Genomic DNA, 22,744 nt, shown 5'->3' on the forward strand with positions numbered 1-22,744 from the left:
CCATCCCCTTATACCTGGTCATGTTCCCATTTTCCCCTCCCCCTTTCCTCTCCCTCCCAGATCCTTCCTTCCCTCTGTGTCCTGTGGCTGTTTTTTTCTCCCTCTCAAGTGGGATTGAAGCATCCTCACTTGGGCCCTTTGGCTTGTTAACCTTCTTGAGTTCTGTGGATTGTATCCTGGGTATGCTGTGCATTTTGTGCCTAATATCCACTTATTAATGAGTGCAAACCATGCATGTCCTTTCAGGTCTGAGTTACTTCACACAGGATGATATTTTCTAGTTCCATCCACTTGCCTGCAAAACTCATGATGTCTTTGTTCTCAATAGCTGAATATTATTCCATTGTGTAAATGAGCCACAATTTCTCTATCCATTCTTCTGTTGTGGGACATGCTGGTTGTTTCCAGCTCCGGACTGTACCATATAAGGCTGCTATGAACACAGTGCAGCATGTGCCCCTGTGATATGGTAGGGCATCTTTTGGGTATATGCCGAAGAGTGGTATAGCTGTGTCTTCAGGTAGATCTATCTTCAATTTTCTAAGGAACCTCCAGATTGATTTCCAGAGAGGTTGTACCAGGAAAAGTGTTCCTCTTTCTCCACATCCTTGCCAACATGTGCTGTCTCCTGAGTTTTTTGTCTTAGCCATTCTGGTTGGTGTAAGCTGGAATCCAAGGGCCCTTTTAATTTTTACATTTATTAATAATTTTAATTTTCTTCATATATGAAACACAATGTACTTTATACATTCTCTTTTTGAGCTAACAACTTTCCTTCCTTAAGTTAAAAATTTCCTTTTTGTTGAGGTATAATTGACAAATACAAATTTTTATTTATATAAAATTTTATATTTCCATGGTAGGAAAGGTTATGAATTGACAAACATATAAATTAGATTTTTTCATCACTCCTTATTAAAATCCCTGAAAATCACTTTCCTGAAAAATATCACCAATTATAAAATCTACCAAACATCTCATAAAGTAAAAAATATTCAGAAGTTTCTTGATCTTTTTCCATATGCTTTATCACTGCTATTCAATTTCCAGCACCAACATGGTACTTGTAACTTTCTGTTATTTAAGTTCCAGAGAATTTGACACCTTCAAACAGATACACATGAAGGTAAAACACAAATGCACATAAAGATACATTTTTTTAAAAAAGTAATACTTCTCTTGAAGGGGTACCAGGTTCTTTATTAGATTTTGCTTTGGAAGGAATTTTATCCAAGTTTACATGTATGTTGGAATACAGGAACGCTGCATATTTGAGTATAGTCACAGGTAGTTATAAGCAGTACAGTTACTCACTTTTTAATTTTTTTTAAAACCTTAAATGACACAGTAGTGTCCAATATAATATGTCTCTCCAGTTTCTTGTATACTCAATCCTTACCAGTGTTTTAAAGACTATGCCAAAGACCACTTAGCTTATATGTAAAATTCCTAAAGTAGCAAAGATTTGTCATCTTTCTTTTAAATAGTTTCTTTTAAGTAGTATAAATAGTTTTTTGACAACACATTCCCTTTATTTGTTTAAACATTTTTCAGAGACAGTATTTTGATCATGTTGCTTTCCATTCCCCAGCTCTGTACTCCTCCCAGATTGTTTCCATTTCTCTACCTTCTCAACTACATGTTCATTCTCTCTTTTCTTCTCTTCTCTTCTCTTCTCTTCTCTTCTCTTCTCTTCTCTTCTCTTCTCTTCTCTTCTCTTCTCTTCTCTTCTCTTCTCCTCTCCTCTCCTTCTCTCTCTCTCTCTCTCTCTCTCTCTCTCTCTGTTATCAAGGGTGAGTGTTTCTATTCACCTTCTATATAAAATATTAGACATATTCACTATTAAGGCAGAAATAAAGAGTTTATGTTTTTAAGTACTATAAAACATTTATGCAGTTGAAATATAACTTCAAACTGTAAGATTTAGGTTTTATGTATATAGATAGATATAGATAGATAGATGATAAGTAGATAGATCAAAAGGGATACAAAAGTGTCCATATGCTCTGTCTACACATAAGTCAATAAAGCCATAAAACTTTTATTTTTATTAATTATTCCATTCATTTACAGCCCTCCCCGCTATCCTTTGCCTTTATGAGAGTGCTCCTCCACCACCCCCACTCTTTCGCCTTCCTGTTTCAGCATCTTCCTATGCTGGGGTATCAAGCCTCCTCAGGACCAAGGACCACCCCTCCCTTTGCTGTCGGTAGGGCCATCCTTTGCTATATATGTATCTGGAGCCATGGATCCCTCCAGGTACAGTCCTTGGTTGGTGGTCAAGTCTCTGGGAGAACTGGGTGGTCAGGCCAGGCTATGTTGTTCTTCTAATGGGGTAGCGATCTCTCTCCTCCCCTCTAGTCCTTTCACCAGATCCCCAACCAGATCCCTGAGCTCCATTTGATGGTTGGCTTCAAGCGTCCACATCTGCATTGGTCAATTGCTGGCTGGACTTACTCAGGACCTGCCACACTAAGTTCCTGTCAGCAAGCACTCTTGACTATGGCAACAGTGGTGGGTTTGTTGTCTGTTGTCTGCAGACATGATGGATGCCCAAGCGGGGCAGTCTCTGGTTGGCCCTTCCTTCAGTCTCTGCTCCATTTTTTGTCCCTGTTCTTCCTTTGGACAGGAACTATTCTGGGTTACAAACTTTGATAAGGGTAGGTGTCACCATCCCTCGACCAGGGCCGTGACTATCTGTTGGAGGAGGTCTCTACAAGATCTATCTCCCCTTTCTCTGCATATTTTGGCTAAAGTAATCCCTGTTGGGTCCTGGGATCCTCAAATTTCCTTCCTTTCTAGAACCCTCTGGTGGCTATCCCCAGTTCCTCACCTGCTTGCTACATATTTTTGTTTGATGTCCTGATCCTCTGTATCTCTCTCAAATCTTGTAGAGATTTTGATGCTGCCACCCTTATTTCCTCTCCATCCCCCTTTCTCTCCATCTCCTACAATCATCCTGCCTTCCCCCATCACCCCTTAAAGCCCATGGGCAGAGGTTTCATGACCACACTCATCTTTTCTGGACTAATGACCTGTTTCCTCCCTTATAGTAGTGGTGGTACAAGACTTATGGATTCTTGGTTTTGAAGAGATCCTCTCTCACGAATGACTAGGATATTATGCTCAGTAGTATGCAGACTACAGTTCATATCAGCTTATGTAGCCAAGTGTCCCTCCATTACTGTTAGTACCTGAGACAAATAGGAGTATTTAAAACATAGAAATCAGCATGTTCTATAAGTAAAGCTATTATTCTTTTTAATCCAAACAGATTTTTTTAACATTCACCAGTTGCATCTGTACTGGATCAGTAATTTTTTCAGGATTCAGATCCCAGGGGTTCAGTAAGACCAGCCTGGGTATTCCTACAGGCAAAATGATTCCTTGTCATACCTTGTGTCATGCCCTGTTCTGTTTGTTTGGTTTATGCCTTTGTGGATCTGTGGTAGTCCTGTGGTAATTTACCAAAGAAACTCTTTGCTTGAACATTCCCATTTCATTAACTGCAACCTGGGAAAACAACCTGAGCCAAGCTCCCATTAGACCATGTGATTCACAAAGGCTACTTTGGAAGAAAGTGAGGCAGTAGAGTTTAGATTATGAGCTGGGCTTGGTTCCATAGCCTACAATCCCAATACTAGGAGATAAAGGAGAATACTAGGAGAAACCCAAGTTTAATATCAGTCTGTTACACATAGGAAAATTCTGTGTATCAAACAAAACAAAACAAAGAAATAAAACAATAAACCAAGCAAAGAATAAAACCAAAAACCATAACAGTAAATAATATTATACATAGATGATAGATGATGCATACATAAATATAGACAGATGATACATACCTACATGTATACATGCACACATACATACATAGATAGATCATAGGGTTAAACTGAATTTCTCTGTGATACAGTCTACAATTATTTATTTCAGTCACACTTTTCTTAACACGAATGCTGGTTGATCAGTACATTATCTCATTTGCCTGAGGATGTCTAAATGGTTTGACAGAGCATTCTTGGAACTTTCTGTTAGTCATATGGAATACTGTTTGAGAGCACGGTCTCTGCTTCACAAAACCTTGGTCTGGATTTTGTTTTATCATTTATTTGACCTTAGACAAGTATGTTTACCTATTTGCAGAATAGACTTGGTGCACTTACATAAAATGGATGCTAAAAGAATTCTTTACTTTCACAAAGTGGAATAAATGCATCATTTGCTGCATTTATGTGCATCTAGAATGGTTGTTGTAACTATCCAAATATGGTGAATTATACATAGCTTGAGTACTGGCACCAAGATCCTCAGTAGTCATCAGGGTCATTGTCTAGCACTACAATTTGGCTGGCACAACATTAATACTTAAAGGCATTTTGGAAAAATGTTGAATATTTAGATAATAAACCGAGTTCAGTAACTTTCACTGAAAGAGCCATTTACCTAGAGTTGAATGATTTCCCTTCTTAAAAATAATTTAAAAGCCATTTCAAATCCTCTACGGAAAAGGGAAACACATGGAATAACAATAAACACATTTCTACAAGCAAAATTTTTGGAGATTTACTTACCCTAGGAAATACTGGGAAAGAATGTGAGTAGAATGCAAACATAGTGACAGATTCCTAAGGAAAATGCTCTGATTTCTGTGGAAAAACAAATAAAACAAACAAAAACCCATCAAACATATGCCAAAGCCTTGTCTTTGGGGAGTGCTGCTGCAAGGGGCCATATTGTTGAGAGTGGCCAATTTTGTCATCTGAGGCCAGGTTGATGTCTGGGATCCAGGGAGTCCCCAAGGGCCTGGCTGTAGCTGGGGACAATGATCCAGAAAAGCAGTGTGGAGGCCCATGATCAGCACCGCCTCCTGGCTCTAAAGAGCAAGGAAACTGATTTGGTATTGATAGAGATGAGCGCAGATGCACAGTTGAGAAAGAGACACAGGGAACGTTTCTGTGATGACCCCTAGCCCCTTCCTCAACTACCTCCAAACAGTCGTAACAGGAAGCCATTTAAAAAAAATCTCTTAAAAAAATGCTGTAAGGATGCAGAAGTTCAGCTTCCATTGAGGAACTGGGTTGGGGGGCACTCAAAGCGGAGGCCACTGACAGATCACACTCCAGTGAAGTTGTAGATAACAGAAATTGACCTTCTTTTTTTTGTGTGTGTGTGTGTGTGTGTGTGTGTGTGTGTGTGTGTGTGTGTGTGTTTGTGGGGATGAGAAATCAGAAGGGTGTGTCAGGCAGACATGGAAGGACTAGAGAGTGAGTGTGATTGGGCGTATGATATGAAATTCTCAAAAATCAATAAAAATATTCCATTGAAAAAAAGACAAGAAAGGAGGTACAGAACAAGTACTACTGATGAAGAATGTAAAATCTTGTCTTTTCACATGCCAAGCCATGCTTGTGAAAATAGTATTTGGAATCAAGAAATGAACACACACACACACACACACACACACACACACACACACACACACACACACACACCTTTCACATTCATCAAAATCTTGAAATGCCTAAAAACAGACAAAGTGTAGTTAAAGCCAATGTCTCTGAGAATTGACAAGCACAGAAATTTGGTTTTTGCATCAGATAATTTCATTCTGAGAGGTAGTTTGCTGCTGGAAAGGGGGGTCAAAACTGGGATATCTTGTTCTTAAACAGAGCTTTTAATGAGTAATTGATATGTGTGCGTGCGTGCGTGCGTGTGTGTGTGTGTGTGTGTGGTGTATGAGAGGAGGGGGAGGGAGGGAGAGAGAGGGGGTGAGAGAGAGAGAGAGAGAGAGAGAGAGAGAGAGAGAGAGAGAGAGAGAGAGAACATATGAATCAATACTTTCAAGGTTAAGGCTATTGACAGTGGAGAACACAACAGGATGGTCCTGGCTCCTGCATGGTGGATTGCATGTTACTATAAATAGAAATACAATAAAAGGAAATGGAGACCTTCTTCCTGCTTTCCACAGCCTCTACAACTGCTACCCTCCTCTATCCTAGGAGCAAAAAAATAATTTCTCATTGTTTTTAACCATTTCTACTACAGAGTTTATATCCTGTATATAAAACCACTGCACAAACAACAACCCATTCACACACACACACACACACACACACACACACACACACACACACACACACACACACACAACTCCGAACCAGCCACTTCGGATGGTCCATTTGTACACATTAGTTGATATGCAACCAGGCATGTCTTCAGTACTTTATGCTCAGTAAACAAAACCTGCCACTCAGTTCCCATCTGCAGCTGAGTTTGGAGCATGCCTTGGAACTTGAATATATATTTTTTCTCCTTCACATGATGAATACATTCAAAATCCAGAAAAAGCTAAGTGTAAAAGACTGACTCTACCAATGGGCTTGCACATGTCAGTAGCACCATTCTCTTTGTTCCTTAAATAGCTACTTATTTATATTAACATAGTCAAGTGACTTGAACTTCCCATATTATATTTCTTCATATCAAACAGTGAGTGTACAAATAAAAATAGCATCATTCTTGAAAAGAGATAATACCAAATGGTTTGGGAGAATCTGGGGGCCACCTCTCCCCATCGAATATTCTTATTTGTATTTATAATAAATTCTTCAAGTTCATATTTAAGCAGTTCTTCTCATGTTCATTTTTCAATAAAGAAGTAAAGACAGCTAGGGTGTGACTAACTGACATCTCCCTAACTAGTTGAATTTCCCCTTGCTGCCCTGGATGTCTTTGTATGAAGCTGTTAGATTTTCCCTTGCTAAACTGTCTGTCTTGCAGAAAATCCCAGCTCATTTAACAGCCAGCCTCAGCACCTTTATGGTGCACAGACTGTCTGGAACATATTAAGGAAATTTCATGAGGATCACAGCTGATTGCTGAGCTCCAAAAGCTACTCGCACAACCAGGACTGTTAGATTGTTCTGCATCCCCAGTGATACCGAGGTCTAGAACAATACATAGTCACCTAAGATCAAGTGCATGCTATGGTGATGCTAAAGAAACAAGGAAGTGATTGTATCAAAACAAATGGTTGTGATTGGTGCAGATATTACAGACTTGTGTAAGTAAATAGACAGCTCAGGTTTACTTGGTGAGTCAAAGGGCAAGGTGCTTTCTGTGCTAAGTCCTTTGTGGGACAGCTCGAGCCCAATTAAAGACTTCTCATCAGTTGTTTATTTTCTGTAGTGCACACTGAGAATGTGACCTGAGAAGGAAGTATCAGAGGCAACAGATTGCCATGGCAGAGACAGGGGAGGACAGTGGCAGCCAACAGCTGGCCAGTCATCCCTAGACCAAGCTGTGCAAGCCTCAAAGCTGCTGTGGAAGGTACAACAGAGAAAAGGTGGGAGAAGTAGAGATACAGATTGAGCATGGAGAGGGCTGAGGTTGCAGGTCCTGAGCATGGGACAAGTTCCAGAAAGCAATCTTGTCTTTAACCGAAATGGCCCCTACCGTCCCAGGTCAAGAGTTACATGAGGGTCTGCTGTCAAAGGATGGAGGAATCTTGATACCTAATCCCATGCAAACACAAGAACCCAAACCTCTAAGACTATGGACAACCTGATAACTGAATATTACTGGAGAACTTTTACCCGTAGAGGATGCTACACATTGTTGCTTCCACTAGGCAATGATGGCTGCTCACTGCCACTAAACACCAAGAAGAACAATTAATGCAAAAGACAAATACCTATCTGCAAACAGAACAACAAGAAAAACAAACAATGCAAAGCAAAGCAAACCAAACAACACAGTTCAGGAGGAGTGTAATGTCATATCTGACTGCACGGTTTTAAACTATCAGCTCTGAGATGAAGCTTGGTCAGTGCCCTAGAGCATTTAGATTTTCAAGGAACTTGTCATTTGTATCCATATTTCTACACCAAGAATATCATGCCTTGAAGTAGGTTAAACGGAGGGTGAGATTTATTTCCTTCTCTTTCAAAAAATTATATTCTGATTTCTGATTCATTTCTGTCTGCATTGGTGTCTCACATGGACACACAGACTCTGAACTACCCAGGGATCATCAAAGTGAGTAGTGAATACAAATTATGCAATGATGTTAACTGAACTTCTTTGAAAATCACGTTAGCCTCTGCCAGACAAGGAGAGTTTATGTCTCTAGCCCAGGACTTTAGTTTTATTGTATACGCAGTTTATTTCCTTGAATTACAGTCTAATGCTTTTCATGGAGGGACCAAAAACCAAAAAACAAATAAGCAAAACAAACAAAGCCACAAGAAGTACAGTCATAGGAGAGTTGACCTCCTAATTGTGTGTTCTATAATTTCTATAATTTTTGTTTGTTTTAGTAACATGTCCTTTTTTAAACTTCTCTTTTTCTCAAATGCAAAAGTGAAATTTAGAAGTTTGAAGTACTTGGTGATATACTACAGGCAGGAAAAAGGTCAGAGGCTTGAGAAATCATGCTCCTATCCATTTATGACAACATCTGTATTTTTAGATGTTGATTTCAAATATTCAGTACTATTTTCCTAGAAAAATGGTATTCAGTAACGATGCCATGCTGATAAACTATGTAAGTATACATTATGCAGGTTTTGTAAGCCTAATTTGATAAGAACATACTTTATCTGAAAAAAATTACCAATTTAATAGTTTAACATTATATGACTTGATGCTAGATCTATGGTAACCAAGAAATTTGTAGGCTCAAGGAATGTTATAAAGAAAACAACTGTGTTGTTTCTAAGATGGTAAGACATTTCAAAAGCTCCAAGTCACATGTGCTTTACTTTGATCACATAAACAGTGGAAAGTTTTATTCTTATTTTGGCAGTGCAAGCATTCTCTTAGATATGATGCCATGTTTTTCTTTTATATTAAAATATTAGTTCACTCCATTGAACATTTTCCCAAGTACCATGTATCTTTATTTCACTTTCCTTTCTGCTAAAGACACAACCTCAGCCTCATATTTAATTATTAAAGTCAGACATATTTGTTCAAAGAACTGTTTTTTTAAATGCAGTTTAACTACAACCTAGATAAATTTATTACACAGGAATATTTTTAAATGTACATATTCATATACATAAAAATATATGTATACACAAACACACAACACACAAATATGAAATATATATATATATATATATATATATATATATATACACACTTATACAATAGCCCATCCAAAATTTTAACTAGAAATAACATGAGACAGTCACTCCAATGACACCTATCCTTTAGAAAAAGGAAAAGGAAACAGGAGAAGTTGTGGGGGAGTAGAGCATGCCACTAGACAGAAGAAATGATATGATACTAGCAAAGTTCAGAAGCCCGATAAAACAGGTTTTCTCATAAATGAGAACAGCAGGAGTTTGAACTAACTCTTGACCAGATTCATGCACTAAACCACATGAGCGTGACACCCCATTAAGAGGGTAATTCGAGCATTTGGGCTAATATCCACTTATTGATGAGTGCATTCCATTTGTGTTTTTCTGTGATTGGGTTACCTCACTCAGGATGATATTTTCCAGTTCCATCCATTTGCCTATGAATTTCAAAAAGTCATTGTTTTTGATAGCTGAGTAGTACTCCATTGTGTAGATGTACCACATTTTCTGTATCTATTCCTCTGTTGAAGGGCATCTGGGTTCTTTCCAGCTTCTGGCTATTATAAATAAGGCTGCTATGAACAGAATGGAGCATGTGTCTTTGTTATATGTTGGGGCATCTTTTGGGTATATGCCCAAGAGAGGTATAGCTGGGTCCTTGGGTAGTGCAATGTCCAATTTTCTGAGGAACCTCTAGACTGATTTCCAGAATGGTTGTGCCAGTCTGCAATCTCACCAACAATGAAGGAGTGTTCCTCTTTCTCCACATCCTCGCTAGCATCTGCTGTTGCCTGAGTTTTTGATCTTAGCCATTCTGACTGGTGTGAGTTGGAATCTCAGGGGCTTGAGACCCCATATGAACAACAATGCCAACCAACCAGAGCTTCCAGGGACTAAGCCACTACCCAAAGACTATACATGGACTGACCCTGGGCTCTAACTACATAGGTAGCAATGAATAGCCTAGTAAGAGCACCAGAGGAAGGGGAAGCCCTTGGTACTGCCAAGGCTGGACCCCCCAGTGAATGGGATTGTTGGGGGAAAGGTGGTAATCGGGGTAGGATTGGAAGGGGAACACACACATAGAAGGGGAAGGGGAGGGGTTAGGGGGATGTTTGCCTGGAAACCGGGAAAAGTAATAACAATTGAAATGTAAATAAGAAATACCCAATCTAATAAAGATGGAAAAAACATTAAAAAAGAAAAGGTTAAAAAAAAAAAAAAAAAAAAAAAGGACCATGGCAACTGGTCACATAACGTTCAGTCTGGAATTCTCCATGCTAATGGGCCCTCTGTTTCTAACTCCTCAAGGTTCTCAGCCATCTGACTACACAGGAGTTTCAGAACCACAACCTCCAGCAACCCCAGCAGTAGAGAGGAAGAAATATAACCTCGCACCACTTCCTTTTACCTTCCTGAGGTGACCTATTGGCAAGGTTCTGACTCCCCAGCAGCTAGGCAGAAAACGCAACCCCCACACACACACACACACACACACACACACACACACACACACACACACACACACACACACACAAACTATTTGGAGTAACAATTCTTCACTACACACTAAGAACCATTTACTCTCTAATAAAAACCCAAGTACCAGACATGAGGAACCTTTTGAGCTTTTGGTCAGGGAAGTCAAAGAGACTCAAAAAACAGAATAGGTTTTTCATTTGGTTCCCTCACAGAAAGTGAAGGCAGCTATTGCTGATGACACTGTGCACTTCGGGCATGGTACTCTGAGTAATAGAACTGGATATGACCCAAAACCATACTTTCTGAGTACTAGCTTTCATAGCATTAAAAGCTGATATGTAAGTTTCCAAGGGATAGAAAGCAATGAGTAATTCTATTCAGCTCTGATGGCTATGAAATAGAACAGTTTCCAACATGGTGAGATTTTAATAAAGTACAATCTTGACACTTACATCTTGTTAGTGACCAACAGTTGTTTAATTGGACTTAAGACCATTCAAGAGAGGGGAAATTATGTCAGGTGCTGTAAACCTAGTGTGATGGATGTGTTATATATGTTGGGTCCAGGGACTGGAAATATTAGGAGATGTGGCCTTATTGGAGTGTGGTGTGTCAGTGTGGGCATGGGCTCAATACTCTCACCCTAGCTACCTGGAAGCAAGTCTTCCACTAGCAGCCTTAAGATGGAGTTGTAGAACTCTGAGCTCTGCCTGCATCATGCCTGCCTAGATGTTTCCATGTTCCCAGCTTGGTGATAATGGACTGAACCTCTGAACCTGTAAGCCAGCCTCAATTAAATGTTGTCCTTATAAGAGTTGCCTTGGGCAACTATGGTGTCTGTTCCCAGCAGTAAAAACTTAACCAAGACAGAAGTTGATACCAGGGACTGGGGTATTGCTGTGATAGGCCTGACCATATTTTGTTTGGAAGAATGTGGGTTTTGAGAAATGCTTTAAGTGGGCCTTAATGGGCCATCCTAGTAGGAATATGAAAGACATTGGTGCTGAGGGTAATTTGAACTGTGTAGCCCAAGAGTTTTCAGTGGAGAAGAACTTTAATATGTGATCAAGAGACTGTTTTGTGATATTTTGGTGAAGAACTTGGCTGCTTTTAGCTCTTGTCTGAAAAGACTGTCTAAGGGTAAGGTCAAGTTGCAAATTCATTTGGAATAATTAAAAAACCCAAAATAGTGAAAACTATCCCCAAAAACAAAAGAATTTTTGGGGGAATCACCATCCCTGACTTCAAGCAGTATTAAAGAGCAATAATGATAAAAACTATATGGTATTGGTACAGAGACAGGCAGATAGACCAGTGGAAAAGAATTGAAGACCCAGAAATGAACCCACACACCTATGGTCACTTGATCTTTGACAAAGGAGCTAAAACCATCCAATGGAAAAAGACAGCATTTACAACAAACGGTCCTGGTTCAACTGGAGGTCAGCATGTAGAAGAATGTAAATCGATCCATTCTTTTGGATCCCTGTACAACACTTAAGTCCAAGTGGATTAACGACCTCCACAAAAAAAGCAGATACACTCAATCAAACCAATAAAAGAAAATGTGGTGAAGAGCCTTGAACACATGGGCACGGGGGAAAATTTCCTTAACAGAACACCAATGGCTTAGGCTCTAAGATCAAGAATTGACAAATGGGATCTCATAAAATTGCAAAGCTTCTGTAAGGCAAAGGACACTGCCATTAGGACAAAGTGGCAACCAACAGATTGGGAAAAGATCTTTACCAATCCTACATCCAATAAAGGGTTAATATCCAATGTATACAAAGGTCTCATGAAGTTAGACTCCAGAGAGTCAAGTGCCCCTATTAAAAAAAAAAATGATGTACAGAGCTAAACAAAGAATCCTCAGCTGGTCAAGAAGCACCTAAAGAAATGTTCAACATCCTTAGTCATCAAGGAAATGCAAATCAAAACAACCCTAGATTCTGCCTCATACCAGTCAGAATGGCTAAGATCATAAACTCGGGTGGCAACAGATACTGGTGAGGATGTTAAGAAAGAGAAGCACTCCTCTCATGTTGGTGGAACTACTCTGGAAATCAGTCTGGAGGTTCCTCAGAAAATTGGATATATTACTACCTGAGGACCCAGCTATACCACTCGTGGGCATAGACCCAAATGATGCTCCAATATATAACAAAACACATTCTCCACTATGTTCATAGCAGCCTTATTTATAATAGGCAGAAGATGGAAAGAACCCAGATGCCCTTCAACAGAAGAATAGATACAGAAAATGTGGTCCATCTACACAATGGAGAACAACTAAGCTATCAAAACAATGACTTCATGAAAATCATAGGCAAATAGATGGAAACTATAAAATATCATCCTGAGTGAGGTAACCCAATTACAAAAAAAACACACTTGCTATGCACACACTGATAAATGGATTTTAGCGCAAAAGCTCAAATTACCCAAGATACAATCCACGGACCACATGAAGCTCAAGAAGGACGACCAAAGTGTAGATGTTTCAGTTCTTAAAAAGAGGGAATAAAAGAATCTCACAGGAGGAGATATGGAGACAAAGTTTGGCGCAGAGACTGAAGGAATGGCCAAGGCCAATCAGAGCCTGCTCCACATGGGGATCCAGCATATATATATATATATATATATATATATATATATATGCGCACATATCCACCAAATCTAGACAATATTGAGGAAGCCAAGAAGTACATGCTGACAGGAGCCTGATATAGCTGTTTCCTGAGAGGCTCAGCCAGAACATGACAAATACAGAGGCAAATGCTAGCAGCAAACCATTGAACTCAGAGTCTCCCCATTGGAGGTGTTAGAGAAAGGATTCAAGGAGCTGAAGGGGCTTGCAAGCCCATAAGAACAACAATACTAATCAACCAGAGATCCCAGGAACTAAACCACTACCCAAAAAGTGGACAGGTCCATGGCTCCAGCTGTATATGTAGCAGAGGATGGCCTTGTTGGGCACCAAAGGAAGGAGAAGCCCTTGGTCCTGACAAGGCTGAACCCCCCAATGTAGGTGAATGTCAATGTCAGGAGGCAGGAAGGGGTGGTGGTTTGGGAGGGGAAACACCCTTATTGAAGAAGGCAGAGGGGAAATGGGATAGGGGGCTTATGGATGGGGAACCAGAAAGGAAATAACATTTGAAATGTAAATAAAAATTCCATTAAAAAAAGAGATTTATATTAATTGCATTGACAAAGTAAATCTCAAAAGAGTCCAGTAGAGACTTTGTTCTCCAGTTGAGTTTGATGGAGTGCATTTTGAACAAACATAGCAAACTGAGAAAGGAAAAATTCAAGAAATATACTTTAAGTACTAAAGAAACATCAGAAAATGAAATGAAGCTGAATCTTGTGTTCAAGGATGTTAAATGGAATTAGGGGAGTAGTGTCTTTGAAGCAAGATCTCACCCAACTAAATTTAGGTCCAGATAGAGTAGTACAAGCCTTTAATCCCAGGAGGCAAAGATAAGCAGATCCCTGAGTTCAAGGCCAGCCTAGGACAGAGCAAGAACTAGGTGAAGAAAAATTTAAATCCAGGCTTGGTGAACCACACCTTTACTACTAAGCTATCAAAAACAACGACTTCATGAAATTCATAGGTTTTAGGAGAGAGGCATGCAGATCTCTGAGTTAAAGTCAATCTATGGAGCAAGATTCTAGACAGCCAAGCTTATTAGGCAGTGAAGGAATTGGAAAAGAGGAAGCTAGCATTAATGTAATAAAACAAGGGGGCCAATGTTCTAGCTCCTGCAAGCAGCAGAACTTGGTCATGTGTCTCTGGCTTTATATTTAAGAGGAGAAGGAGACTACTGGGACAATTGATGCGCCTTAGCTGGAGCTAAGAAATTAGTGGTGATTAAGAAGAAAAAAGCACCACTGATGTGAAATCTGGGAAATGTTTTCTGAGAGCACAGTGAAGCTGTGTTCCAGAGATAGTCAAGGTTGTACTTCATGCTGCAGCTGTACTTGGTAATGTGAAAGAATCAATCACCCAGGTGGTACTGGTTTTGATGGCATTAAGTGGTCATGAAGAGCAGCTGAGGCTTGGTACTGTGAGAGGACATGGAAGGACATGGGTGAAGGTGAAGCCTCAGTTGTAGTTGACAGTCCAGGATTGAAAGTGTCATGCAAAAGATTTGAGGCTTGGCACCATGAAGGGTGCCTATGAAAGGCTATTGGTGAAGCCCAATTGCATTAGAAGACCCCAGTATACTGAAGATGTCAGTACCCAGGGATGATCACCAAGAATAGCAGTTACACTGGACTGGATCAATCAGGTTGGAGTGCTATAGAAAAGTGAAGAGCTGGAGAAGAGAAGTCAGCCCTTCAGAGGAGCTGAGAAACATATGTGGATCTTAGACATTGAAACAAGAAGCTGTAACATTGAAGTTGCCTTAGGGACCCCAAGATGGTTGAGATTCCAGAACTGTGGGCTATCTGTTGAGGGATGCTGCTGACAGGGAGTGGAACAAGTGGAAAGAAAAATATTTTGGTCAACAAGGATGAAAAAGGAGTTGGAGATCCGAAGTCCACTTTGACATCAGACATGGAGATGCAGAGTTTGGAGTTTGCCAAGTTGATTTCCTGTCTTGCTCTGGGAATTACAGTTAAATGATTGGATGCATCTCTGATGAGATCTTTGGACGTTTAACATTGTTGAGATTGCTAAAGACTATTGGCACTTTGGAAATTGGACTAAATGTATTTGTTATTATGCTATGGGTATATATGGCCCCCATAGACTCATATATTCAAACAAATTTATGGGGACCAGGGAGTGGAATGTGATGGTTTGTATATTCTTAGCCAAGGGAGTGGCATTATTAGGAGTTATGGCCTTGTTGAAGTAGGTGTGTCGCTGTGGGCATGGGCTTAAGACCCCCATTCTAGTTGCCTGGAAGCCAATCTTCCACTAGCCGAATTCAGATGAAGATCAAAACTCTGAGCTTTGCCTGCACCATGCCTGCCTAGATGCTGCCATGTTCCCAGCTTGATGGTAATGGACTGAACCTCTGAACCTGTAAGTCAGCCCAAATTAAATGTTGTCCTTATAAGAGTTGTCATGGTCATAATGTCTGTTCACAGTAGTAAAACCTAACTAAGACACCTACCCTCTGGATAGTCAGCTCAGTGGATTTTAGCTCAGTGGATTTTAGAAGAGAACTTACTACTACTACAACTTACTAAACCAGTGTAATTACTAAGTCCATCTAAAATACATGTCCTTATAAACACAGATAAGTGCATCTCTCACCCTTCATCAAAGAGCATCTCTTGAAACAGATAGAAAACGTAACAAAAAATTCAGAGAACAACTAATAGTGAGGATCTCCATCTGACATATCTGCAGTACAATTTCTATACCTAAGGCTCAAGGAACAATAAGAATAGGAATCAGAAACAGAGGAAGGACAAGAAGACCAGGAATTCCACTGTGAGATTTTACTCTTTAGATGTGACAGGAGATCCACAAGTATGCAATGTCAACAATATGGCTTCATAAACAAATCATGAACAAAGGCAGCAGCAATTAACATGTCAACTAAATGGAAGAAATTTTAGAGGCTCCTAGCGTCAGATGAAGCACTTTCCAATAAGAGACTAGTGGTTGGTTATTGAATACCAACTGTTCAGTTCCAAAATCACATACAAATTCCTTTAAATGGACTTATTAGGCTCTATTTATATATGTATTTATATGTATGAATATATAATAATAACAATAACAATAATAATAATAATAATAATAATAATAATGATAATAATAAGCTGTAGAAAAAGAGGCCATGGATTTGAAAAGGAGTAGCTTGTAGAATCAGAAAGTTGGAAGAAGAGTATAATGATACAATTTTATTTTCATTTAAGAACAAAATTGTGAAAATATTCCTTAAAGAATGCTTTTTCTTTTCCATTGTATTTTCTTTTTTTTACGTGGACTTGTGCATGTATGGATACTCTTTTTCTACTGGCCTAAATGAGCAAACTTCTCTTTTAAGACAGGTCTTATTAGTTCTGTCCAGACAGTCTTGAACTTACTCTGCAGCCCAAGCAGTCCTTCATTTGCAATCCTCTTGCCTCAGACTCCTAATTATTGTGCTAAGACAGAAGCCCAGACAGGAAGCACTTTCATTTCCTTTTATTTTTTGAGGTATTATTTATTTTTTAGGTGTATATGTGTTTTACCTGGATATACATCTTTGACCTGTATTCATGCAGTGTCTCTGAATGTCTGAAGAGGGAGGGAGTGGCTCTCCTGGAGCTGAAGGTACAGATGGTAGTTAGATGCCATGTACATCTTGGGAACACAGCTCATGACCTCTAGAATAGAACTCAGTTCTTTTAACAGATGAGCCATCCCTGAAGCCAAGAAACTATTTTTTGATTGACAGCAGCACACAGAAAGCATAAGGAAGCCTTACAGTTTCCTAGTGACTTTTCACTAGCGTCTCGTTCCCAAAATGCTTATAAGTTCATTGATCATAAAAATACTTCCATTCTGATGGGCTTAGGCCAGAGATGGGTCTATGGACAAAAATAGTTTTTTGAAAGAATTGAGTAAACCTCAGTGTTCTAAATGAAAAAAGAGCTAGGGTGGAATGGGAATAAAGGATAATTTTTTTCATAGGAAACCAAGCTTCTGGGAGGAACCAACAGAAGACTAATTTCAGTAAGACTGAGCAGTGGAAAGTCTCTTCTGTCTGGTATTATGTTTTGTCTTTTCTAATATGAGTCCAACTCCTAGCTAGTATCAACTTTATTTAATTCTCTCCGGTCTATTTATTCACTGATGGCACATGTAACTTTTCACCCAAGAGTCAAGCATAGAATTTGCCACCACCTGGAAAGCAGATGTGTCCAACTAATAGAGTCCCCCTTCTGATCTCAGTGGCCCTTCGCTTCTGAAGGGCTCTTGCCACAGCTGATACACACTTTGAAGGTGAAAGAATGCCCCTTCTGGTGAAGGAAATGAGAATGTTAATGGGAAAGTAATCCCACCATAAAATTACTGCCACGATTAGGAGATTAATGACAGTTATATGCATTTGGGATACTGGAGAAATTAAGTAAAAGGCGAGAGTAATACCTGTCAGAATCTTATCTGTCCCAAACATCAATAAAATCATTGTCCAGTTTGTTTACAATTGAAATGTTTCATTGTGTTAGGATTATAAATGTGCATTTATAAAATTACACTTTTATGTGTTTATGGATACAGTTGAGACATTTTCCCTTTTTGGGCTAGGGATTAAACCAAAGCATTATAGATGGGAAACAAATATTTAAAATATAAACTAGTCAGATTTTCATTTTTTAATTTCAAACAATACTTCACTAACTTTCCCAGGTGGTCTTGAAATTCTCATGTCCCTAACTGAATATTTTCAGAGAGGCCTATGCCACAAGAAACAGCTGTTGACCTTTGAACAACACAATTTTGAATCAAGTGATACAGTCACATCTGGATGTCTTTCTTCCTTCCTTCCTTTCTTTTCTTCTTTCTTTCTTTTCCATTTGTGACAATTGGAAAAATCTTATTGGTGGATGAACACTATCTCAGAAATAATAATTAATAATTTTAAAAGATATGACTACATAAATTACATACAAATAGCAATCAATTCTGTTATTACTCTCATTAAATAAATAATTATAAATTCAAAAACTTCCAAAATATGCACAAAAATTGCAGATTATGTATGCTATCATTCAGACCAAAGAGAAACATGCAAAATTATACCATCAATGAATAGACATAAACAGACATCTGAAATCTCACCACTCAAGAGACTGACAAAGAAAAGTCTTGACTTTGAGATTTAAAAGACAGGGAGAAACCTGTCTTTTAAAAACTACCCCCAAGCCAAACGACAACACCAAATTAATTTTGAAACTCTGCATGAATTAACTGCAGTGTCTGCCATACTATTGTCATGTTTCTTCTATTATGTTTAGCTTAAATGTTGTTCCGAATCCACTTACAATATCATGCATCATGGATTTCATACTTATAAGGGAATATAAACAACACTAGAGCCCTACGCTTGTCCATTTATTTCTTACTGATTCTGATACTCATACAAATAGCAATATATATATATATATATTTATATATATATATCACTCAGCTGTCTATACAATTGGTATGGCTTTAAGTAAAAAATATTCCCCTAGTAGTTAAGATTTTGGAGAACCACTAGTTTCCTCAGAATTTTGAGTGCATAATAAAGCATTTAATCACTGGTCTTAAAGACAATTCCGTGTATATATAGAAAATAGAAACAGCCAGAGGATGGTTATATTAGTTTTCTGTCACAAACTTAAAATGTACCATACATGTCAGGTTTCAAGAAATGCAAATGTACTGACTTAAGATCTGATCTTACTCTTATTTCTCTAGTCTAGAATCAGAAAAATGGGTCTGTGGCCATAAGCAAGGTGTCTGTGAGACTTTCTCTTCGGGAGCTGGGGACACAAATACTCATTTCCATTTTCCTGTTTCTACTGACTGAGTGTTCACCTACCCTGATCCACAACTGGCTAACGGCTTCTCACTCTTGTTTTACTGTTGTTTTTCTGACACTTTAATTTCACACACACACACACACACACACACACACACACACACACACACACACACAAAGCAGAAAGGAGATAACATGAAGTTTACACAAAAGACCCAGGATAGTGTTTTAATTTTGAAGTCAGTTGATTTCACAGTCATTAAAATAACCACTGTTTCAGGAAAGCCAGCATAAAGCCAGCAATATTATCACCACCATATTGATTTAGAGTCATAGTTTGTATCTTCCTTTTTCCATCCATCCTCTTTTCAAAGACATGAGATATGAAATATTTATTGGGTGCTAAATGTTTTACTGTATATGTGACTTATAATTATATTGTTATTGTAAATACTTTGTTATATAAATAAGTTTAACACACAATGTTTTCCTTTCACAGGTAAGCTATGTGGCCTTTCATACTAAATTATCATGGGAAATGTTGATTCTTGTTTAACCTCTTTAATTTACAGAAATATTCAAATTGACTGAACCATGGGGTTATAATCCACTATCTAACAGATCAGAAAAAATTGATATCCGGCCTTTTGGGACACTAATATTTGAACAAAAATAGAAAACAATACAAATATTTTCAGACATCTCCAGTAATATCAAAGAAGTTAAATTATCGGAAGACATTCATATAAATACCTACTTCTGATGAGTGTACAACTAAATTATAAAAATGGTAAAGAACTTTTGTCTGTTTCCTCCTGGTGAGGAATTGTCAAGTAAGCTAGTAGCTCAGTCATTTGTTCCTTTAACATTTATTAAGTCAAATGTATTTATGTATCAAATTCCACAACCTGTGTGTAAGCATATATTGTGGGTCAAAACTTTCCTTTCCTTGTTATTTCTGTCACCTATACCTGAGAAAAACAAATATTTTTCAAATGGAAGGACAAACAGACATTAACCTGAGGCTGAGATGTAGGCTATGAGGAGCTAGTCAAAACACTACAGCATAGCGAGCAACTTTGTTCAGTTGATAGTATTTCCGCAAAGATGGCTTTAGTGAAACGAAACTGGAGTGTGTGTCTTAATATATTGATATAATTCCATATCCTAACCAAAGCAATTTGGAGAGGAAAGGGTTTATTTGACTTACACTTCCACATTAGTGTTCTTTGTGGAGGGAAGGTATTACAGGAACCCAGTATAGGAATCTACAGGCAGACGCTGAAGCAGAGGCAATGAAAGAGGGCTGATTACTGGCTTGCTTGCTCTAGCTTGTTCAGCCTGACTTTACAGAACCAATGACTACAGTCCCATGTATACTCCCACCCATAAAGGACTGGGTCCCCCTGCATAAACCAATATTTAAGAAAATATCCTAGATTCTTGTCTGCAATCTGATCTTATGGAGGAAATGTCTCAATTGAAGTTTCTAACTCTCACATGACTTTAGCATGAGTTATGTTGACATAAAACTAGCCAGCACAGCTAGCTAAGAGCAAATTGAGATACGAGATGATAGCTTTCTATACATACAAGGGAAGTAGGGATATGAGGCATGAAGAGGCATAAATGTAGTAAATACCAGGTAAGATGACCTGAAATGTAAGTATGGTGTTATTCGCAGGCTTCCGAATAGTTCCCCCTCAAGTGATCAAAGTTTACAGTTGAATAGGAAGATGTATGTGGAAGTGCAGGAGCAGGGACAGGAGCATGTCACTGTAAGGTGGTTTTATGCCTAAGAGGTGTGGGAGGAAAATCTCTCATTCTCCATGATAGCCGAGACCCAGTCTTTCACTGGAAACCATCTGGTATACCAGATTCAGGGCAAGGTCTTGCATTTCAGATCACTTTATTAAGTTAGATCATGAGAACATGTGCTCCATCCCATGATGCTGAGCTCTGTGTTTGACATCGTTGTTCCCCAGGGAGAACAGGCCTCCAGGGGCATCGGAAGAGGCCATATTAATCACTTAGGTAATTTACAGCTGTTGAAACATAATGGAACCCCAGAGCCTTACAGAGATAGCTTTCACCACATTTAAAGAGGGAAATGATGGTAATTAAAAATGGCATTTCTAATTAGTAAGAGGTTAATTAGTGGGAGGCTCAGAGGACTGAGGAGCTGAGGTCTCCCATTTCCCAATCCACTGCTCCCTTGAAACTAGCTGGAAGAATGACTCATGTTTCTTGCCTGCAGGGTAGTTCTGGACCTTGAGGCTAGCTTCTTCAGTATGTTGGACAGCAGCATAGCATTGAAACAGAGATGTATTCTTAGGGTCTTCCTCATTGTCTGCAATAGCAAAAAATACAAGAAGGTGACAGTTTTAGCAAATTTTCAAGTCATCCCAAATTAAGAATAATTGGTTTCTGGGAATCCAAAATTGCTGATACATTGTCTTCCATGTTCTAATATTTTTCTCAGAATGCATTTAATCATGTTTTGCAGATAATCGAACTTATCGTGATTATTTTGTATAACAATTTAAAAGTGACATCAGATTGGGAAGGGAAATGAAAGGCCAGGGACAAATGAAGACAATACACAAAGTCATAAAGAGAAACACACACACACACACACACACACACACACACACACACACACAAAACAGAAATAATTTTTCACAAAGAAAAGTTAACAGAAAATGAGAATATAAGTAAAATGTAAGCCTACTCATAAAGAAAGCACTTTGTTTCACATGCTAGTCATCATCTGCATTTATGGTTTGTCTGCTTTAGATGACTCAAGAATTTGTAATCTTCGAGCCCAAAGAACTCAGAACAGAGCATTTGGATTTTCTGTTCATTTATTTACTTTTTGCTTTCTCTCAATTTTTAAATGTCATTTTCCTTTCCTATGAATATAGCACAAAAAATATGTGATGGGGGGGTTAGGTATCTAGGGAAGGAGTCAGGTTTACATCTAACTGTGAACCAAAATAATCCTGTTTATATTTGTCCATAGAATGACCATCTTTGTGGTATCTAATTGGGTAAAAAGAGCAGATAATTGTTTTCAGCCAGAAATACAAAGTGCAATTTAATAGAAAGAAAATCTGCCACAGAATTCAATTTGTCAACTCTTTTATATCCACCACAGTGGGTAACAATTCTTCCAAGCATCGTTACCAGAAATAATGAAGTATTTTTTGACTGAAGAAGCAGACACATAGGAATTAAGTTCTTTGTAGAAGGTCAAAATGTGAGTGGAATATTAAGTAAAGCCAGAATGACTCAAAATATGCATGCTCTTAAACCCCACACCATCATTAAGTATTAAATGTTCCAGTACTTTCATGTGTGTTTAACACAGATGATCAAATAGGGATAGAGTTAAAGAAATTCAAATCTGTGCCCTATCTTAAGGTTGCTATCAAGGGCTCTGTTTCTCTTTTCACTCAGATGTGAAGGTCTTCCTTGAGCTCCTTGCCTGTCAGTCACAGAGATGTTGCCTCCCCCTGTAAGTATCACATTACAGAATGTGTTATAAAGGAAGAAAGAGCAGCATGTGTATTCTGTTTTTACATATTTCTTCCAGAGATATCCATGGAGGATACTGCATCCGTCTTGTTGACCCAAACAATGTTAATAAACCATACTTATTTGCAAGGTGGAATGGTAAAGAAGTCAAAG

Source organism: Rattus rattus, chromosome 17 (genome assembly GCF_011064425.1).
Source record: "Rattus rattus isolate New Zealand chromosome 17, Rrattus_CSIRO_v1, whole genome shotgun sequence".
Lineage (NCBI taxonomy): Eukaryota > Metazoa > Chordata > Mammalia > Rodentia > Muridae > Rattus > Rattus rattus.